Below are 7,991 nucleotides of genomic sequence, written 5' to 3'. Positions count from 1 at the left end.
GAGAGAGAGAGATGAAGATTTATTTTTAAATATATCCGCGACATTTTACATCAAATATTAAATATGTACACTTCTAAGATTTATTATAAACGCGACTGTCCTTGCGAAATCACAAAATACGAGAAAATCCATCTCCGTAAACGTATAATTACTATGATGAGATCCTTCGTTAATGCATTCATTTCTTTAACGTAAACTACGTACGTAGAGTAATATGTTATCGCGTCTGAACTCAGCAAGACATGAACTAATATGAGATAGAGAAAAATAGAAAGATGGGAGAGACAGATAAAAAGGCGAAGCGAGACGGTACGCTTGACCTCTTTGAAATTACAGAAATGGAAAGTATACATTTTGCGGAGACGTCAGCATATTCAGTAGCGCCATATACATGTATACATACGTATGCCGTGCCTTCGCTCAATCTGCAAAGCAGCAAGTCGGCAAGTAGTTACAACGATTTACTAGCATGCTTGTTCGTTCACGCGAGCTATGTACACATTCTCGTCAACCATCGTGTCCGACACATGAGACAGTTCTTCGTCGCCATATATCAAACTACGTCTGAGCCGCTAACGGACTGTTACAGCTTGATAGAACTTTTTTTTATTTTCTGTGTTATTTTCGCATTAGAAAAGTTCACCGAAATCCGAATTATAAAATATTGTAATTAGTGTTACATAATTATAATAAAAAAAATACTTTAAATTGTCATAAGCAGCGTTATCAGGTAATATTTTATTTTACTTTGCTATTGACAACTTTCTTGGAAAATAGAAAATAATGGAAAATAGAAATTATAAGAAATAGTGGCCAATACAATTATATTTATTCGTAGTCAAGAGTAATTATTATTTTATGCAATAAAAATGTACACTGAGAAAATATAGTTAATTTTAATTTAATTTTAAATATTTAATTGAATACTGCCAATTAAACATTTACTTACAGTAAATAAATATTTGTTTTATCAATAAAAAAATAATTGTTAAATCAAATTAACATTTCTTGTATCATAAATATATCTTTATATTTAATAAATATTTAGTTGGCAGTATTCAACTAAATATTTATTAAAATTAACTATATTTTTTTTCAATGTAATACTTTGACGTGAACTTTGTGGAATATTTATAAGTTATGCGATTATCATAATTCTTTGCATAAAAACGTATATTGTGTGAGTTTATATCAAGGTCGGTTGAACAGGGATAAATAATGTGGACCTAAAGGCATGCTGAAGGAATCCACTGCGGTGAAACGTCAAAAGACACGACATCGGATACCGATGCCAATCTGGTTGCTCGTACAGCAAATTGAAAATCCGCAGAAGCAGAAAATAGATGAAAAAGAATCTGCAGGAATGAATCGACGGTCATACGGCAGGGCTATTTTATTTCGACTGATTACAATCTTATATCGTCCATACTTTAGAAATTGCTCACGACTGGTTTACGAATGTTAAAAAAAAAAACGTTATTCTGAGAGTTATTTTAATAGCAAAATTTATTTTAACTTGTAATAGAAACACCTTTTTTATTATACTAAAGAATATAAGGTATTCGATATGATATTTTTCGTTATTAATTATGTTTTCTTTAAGAAATTTTCAAATTCAGTTGTATATTCTTAATTTATGGCGTAAGACTATTTAAAAACACAAAATTTATTAATATATAGAATTTATTTCTTCTAAATTTTGTTAAATATAAAATTTTTCAAAAGACATTTTTCTTTAAATTATTTCTAGGATTATCAGAATTCATACGTTTTAATTATAGATTAATGTAAAATTTATTGTAGTGTAGTGTAGAATTTTAAAATTGCAACAATCTAGAGAAAACTGGACAAAGTAACTAACAAAACATTAGAAGAGCGTTTTTAACATTATACGTTTTTAACATATACTTATTGTTACATTTCGCGAAGAAAAATGAATAAAAAAAAACAAAAATCAATTTTAGATCCCTTTTTCGCTCTTGACTTGAAAGCTAAAAGAAGAAAATATCTGATGGCGAAGACGGGAATGACATCGAGGGGTGAAAGGGTAATAGCAAAAGGGAGAGGTAGATTGGACGTGCCGATTTAATTTCGTTGCGAATCACGCTCAGTAAATACCGTTCGTGCGGATCCTGGGAGCCGATCGTGGCTGAAGGAAGAAAGTGGCAGCTGGTACGCTTTAATTAAACGAGCGGAAATGATCCTCAGGTAAATATTAAATGCGACGGACGGGCCGTGTCTCGTTAATATATATACGGGCGGCGCGTGAATATGATTAAACTTGTATCAAGGCAAACCGGATGCGCTGCATTGCATCGTCAGAAAAATCCTCTCTCGCCGTCGTTAAATTCACTCATGATACATCGGCTTTGCATATGATTTTATTATCGCGTAATGCGCTTACACGCGATGTCTAAAAAAGAAATAATGTTTACTTTATTTATATACTTCCTGTATACAGTAAAATAAATTGTTTCAATCTTTATTTACATATAAAGCAAACTTTTTTATTATTAAAACTGTATATATAACTATATACAAATATTTTTTGACGCATTCATTTGAAATGTTCAATAACCGATATTTAATTATTATTAAACACAAGCGACGTTTCTCTTTAAGATTCTAATTCTTCTGATTGCTTTCCCGCCGCAATGCAGTTCGCCGTAATGAGATTGGCGACGTTAGACTTTCAGATCCGGGAAGTTCTGACGGAGATTCCGCGTAACGTCTTCAAGAGTAACGCAGATTATCCCGACAAGACGGCCTTTAAACTTTTCCTCGACAAACCTTGTCATCGCTCGTCTTGCAATTAGTCTCTCTCTCGGTACGTTTTTGTTCCATGTCTGTCTGGTTGATCTCATGCAACAGTGTCGCGTGCTGAAATACACGTTAGTTTTCTCATAGAACGATACACGATCCCTTTCTCGGTTAACGCGTGCCATGCGTGTCAGTCATTCATTCAGTTTAACGCGACTCTTTGAATCCGTGCCGTTATTTTTAACCCTTGCACAACTCGGTGATTACTCGTTACGCGGCGTTAACCCTGCCACGGTCGATAGTATCGAGGCATTAATTTGTGCAAACGAGTAAGTCAGCATGGCTGGGATAACGAGACAGAGATCCAAATGCTTTGGCAAGGGCGCGAATAGCGGTCGGAACGATCCTCCGCGAGATTCCCAAGATAGATCAAGAGGAAGGTCGGTGATCTCATTTTAAAGAACGCTCGATTGATCCGTGGAATAACCAGTAAGGAACCGTTTCCTACGTAATTAACGAGCGACGTGTATAAAATATATAGCGCTGTTCTCACTAGAACTTTTTCTTTATACTTACATCTGACGTCACTTCTACAAGATGTGATTCTCGTATTTATGAGTGTTGTGCACTGGTAATACATATGAAGATGTTTCATTTGATTGACCCGTGGGTTAAATCCATTAAGCAACATTCATCGAGACGAGGACTTATTCATATTAGTAATTACAAGGCAGTATTAAAGAAATGCTTGAAGAAATGGGAGGAATAAAAAAGAAATTAGTTTCTTAATATTATTGTATCGTTATACATATCCGTGTGTTAAAAGATTTGTCACTATACGACAGTTTATAATGAATAGCACACAACTTAATGATATGGTAATTATCATGAAAAATCGTTGTGCAGGGAAAATGCTTAAGCAAATATAAAGAAACGTAATTCATATTATTTTATCTGTCCTGACTATAATAAGCTAGAAAAAGGTTTTGTTCAAATATCTAAAAACTTAATTAGATACAGATCTAAAAATCATTTTGCTGGATCACAAAAATAATTATATAGAACATTTGACATTTAAACTAGTTATTAGAATGTTAAAATCTTTTGAGATTTTTGCTCATTATACTTGAGATTCCTACATAATTATTTGGATAATCCAACAAAATTATTTTAGATCCGTATCTAGCTAAACGTTTTAGATACTTCAGCAAAATCGTTCTTCTTGTGTGGAGAAAAGGGAGACGTGCATCTAATAAAGTTTAACCCTTTTAAAATTCTCATCCGAAACAGTTAGGGAAACTAATCACAGCGATACAGATCGCACTAAGGAAATTACTGAGCGCCTCGCCCTCGGCTATGCCACGAAATACGAAATCCCTCGGCTAGGTTAGAGCCACGAGTCATGGTCGAAGGGACGCGCCGGTATCAGCGATAGGGCCCTAGAGATTAGATTCGCGCCGCATTATTATGGGCGGGCGCGGTCGTGCGTAACAAATACGTCTAAATTTTCGGGGCATGGGCCGATTCTATCATCGACGCGCATTTGTATTCGGCTCGCAAGACGGGACGCGTCGCTCTTCGGCCTATAGGCGTTTTCGATGCGAAACGACGGGAAACATTGTCTCTCATGGGACCACATAACCCGCGCGTTACGCGCGAATGTGAAACATACGCGTTTGCGAGAGATACGCGAGAAATTCGCCATGAACCCAAATGGAATTCTCTTCCATCTCTCTCTTTCTCTGTTACCTGTGGCCGTCTGGTAGCAGCAACGACGCTTCCGCCTGACGTATGGTTATCGTTCCAGACCGCTCGAAACGGTTTCGTTCGCTCGGACGAGCCGGAACATACTGGACGTGTCCACGCGAATTACCGCGAGCCGAAACACGATTTACTCGGGCAATTTATATCGTGGTGAACATCGTTACCTCTATCGAACTTGACTCTCTTTTTCGACTGTACGCTGCCGATGATGATCCTTGTTAAATAAATATCATATTTTTATTAGATAAAATTCGATTTGATTAATATATAAATAATTGTGACTCGTTTAAAGTTTACTTTAATATTATATATATCGTCGTTAATAAAACATAAAAAATATAACGGAGATTTAAAAATAAATATCGAATATCTAAACTTCCGAGATTTGTTTGAATTACCTGTGATTAATGTTTAAATATATATATATATATAAGTATATATAATATGTGATATATAAAATATCTTTTATCTATCAAAAATAGGATTTACTCAGACAAATATCCGATCTCCTAACCAAGAGAGAGATAGAAAAATAAGTTATCTGTAATTCTGTATCGGCAATGTGAATTTTCGTTTTCCGTTTCTCTAATCTGGATCTTTGAAGCTCAGTGCAGATTTTTATATTATTTTGAATTCTATAAAAATCTGAAAAATATGTTTTACATGTTTGGAAAAGCTTTAATGAATTTTTATTATTATAGAAAATGGATTGTATTTTACTTAAATCAGGATTGTGCCATATATTTCAAGATTACATTTGGATATGGAATTTTTACGTATTGTTTACATTAAGTTTACACGAGGCTTTTTCATGTAGATAGTACAAGCAATATAAAATACGTAAATTATTATAAATTGGATAATACAATATACAGAAAGAAATAATTAAGATTTATGATGATTAATACACATTTTAATGTAGAATAAAAATATAAAATAATGTAAAATAAAAATATAAAAACGAACTAGAATTTTTAGTGCAGTCAAGTGCAACGAAAAGAACGCAGTTTTAATTTTTCTAAATTCTTTGGAATCTCACTCTAAAGGGTAAAAATTCTGCTATTTCTTTTTTAAAAGTGAATTTTCACTCTTTAGAATTTAGAGAGATAATTCATACATAAATGACAAAATATAGTTTACATAATTTACATAATTTATATAGATTATTATATTTTGAATGTAAACATACAACTCTAATTTAAATTTATCTACCAGAATTCGCAATCAAAAAAGCGATTGTGTCTTTAAACAACATAGCCAGCTAAGATGTAATAAAAAATATAGCAACATATATTTATACCAGCATAAGACAACGTGACACGCGCGATTTCCAGTCATTCGATTCATAAGCAAACCGCGAACTCCGAATTGGACGTGACGCGGGAGAAGGGGAGGGGGGGGGGGATCGTTCACAATTAACGACTCGTTTCCGACTAATATACGGGCCGTTCGTGCGGGCCGCTCCGTGTCATACGTCACGTCTTTCGGTACGCGGTATTTCGGCATAACGAGTTGAGTCGCATGCGTTATTCGGGCACGACGTGAGTAACGATCGAAACCCGCTGTAACATGATGCAACGTGGCGCATCGCACTGGGTCGCGCCATATACTAAATCGAACTGAGCAGGCAGGCAGGCGAATGGCATCCCGCGAACGCAATACAGCTCCCGAAGTTTCGGATTTCTACGTACCGGCCGTACGAAAGTTAGCGTCATGAAAGGCAGGTATGCTGACGAGATGGTGAGAGAGTGGCGGAATCGGGAATTTATGAAACGACGAGACCTGGGGTATCTCTCTCTACGACGCGCCGTTAAACGTTGTACCTGCCTGCCTCGTAGCGATAATATACCTCGTTACTCGCATTTAGAATAACTTCCCGCAACACTCGCACCGCAATTTCGGTGTTTCTCGTTTCACTTGATGTCCTTTCCACGGCCTTTCTAACCCTTCGATACACTTTGGGCGCTCAAACTATTCTGTTACAGTATTTTCTCTTTAATAAATACATTATGTACAATTTCGCTTTAATAAAAAAATTATGTTGGTCACATCGTGAAAACATAAAAATAGACAAAAATTTCGAATTATTTGTCGCAACTTCCAATAAAGCGATGATTTAATAGTGCTTTAAATTTTATTGCAATCGAAAACTATTTCTGACTGTTTCCATAGTATTGTATTATTTAACTACAATGGATTACACGCACTGGTCGTTGATGAAATAGTTTCACGCGTAAAGAGCCGCAACAAAATAGTCTGTCGGTATCGGCTTTGTAATCACCGTGCAAATTTGATTGCACAATCGATACGAGTTTCCTCGCTCTAATTTATAAACTCGTCCGTCACGTGGGTAAACCCGTAGAACAAAAAAACTCGTTCACCACCGTCTCTGACGAACTGAGCGTTTGCAGAACCCCTAAATAAAGGCGAAACTTTTTAGTCGACGCGAGGGTTGTTTCGACAAGGGTCACCTATTCAAATCATTATACATGCGGCAACCTTTCGAAATACTGTGGCAACGAGGCGTTTGTCGCTCGTTTTAAGTAACTCTGATTTTAGTGAGACACTCGCAATTCTCTCCGAATTATTCTAAATTCTTATGCATATCTGAGATGATGTGTCGGCGTGATTTTAACGCGGTAAACCGCAAGTAATTGCCACTTTAGATAATGAACGCTTTCGAGTCTAGAGTTGTAGAGACAGAAGTAGCTAGCAAGCAACAAAGCGCTTCCTCAATAAAAAGAAACACAACGTTCCTTTCGATTTAGAGAATGAAGTTTTACGATGAAACATAATTAGGACCGAATTAGCGAAGGAGAATGTAATGTAGAATGTAATTTTTACGAGACAAAAATTTGCTTACAATCAAAATATAGATATGTGTTATTCTCATAATAAATATGTTTACATGTGTGTTATTTTTCAAAATACTTATTACTTTATCATATCTTATAATATTACAACATTCGAATTTAATTTATAAACGATAATGAATAGGAATTAGGTATTATAAACAATAATAGTTATTATTAGATAAAAATAATCAGATGATAAACAATTTTTTAAATTTGAATTCTAATTACTTTTTCTTGTTCTATTAAGTTGATCAGAATAAAATCATACGCGTGATAATTTGAATATTTTTACTAGTTTATCAATTAGCAACTTAATTTTTATTTCTTAATTATTGATGCTTTCAAACTGAAAAATAATTAAAGAGCGACTGGTTTCATTTAATGATCGGCGTAAATAGATGTCTCATTGTATAATACGCCATAACAAAAAATCTATTCGCTTAGCTTTATATTATTCTAGACACGTACTAATATTCTATTAACCTGCAATTAATGTTTTTAGGACGTCGCATTTGCGTTTACAAATATATACATACATAATATATAAATACACATACACAGGTACATACATATATATATATATATATATATATATATATATATATATATATA

Source organism: Atta cephalotes, assembly GCF_000143395.1.
Source record: "Atta cephalotes unplaced genomic scaffold scaffold00053, whole genome shotgun sequence".
Taxonomy (NCBI): Eukaryota; Metazoa; Arthropoda; class Insecta; order Hymenoptera; family Formicidae; genus Atta; species Atta cephalotes.
This window is presented reverse-complemented; position numbering follows the sequence as displayed.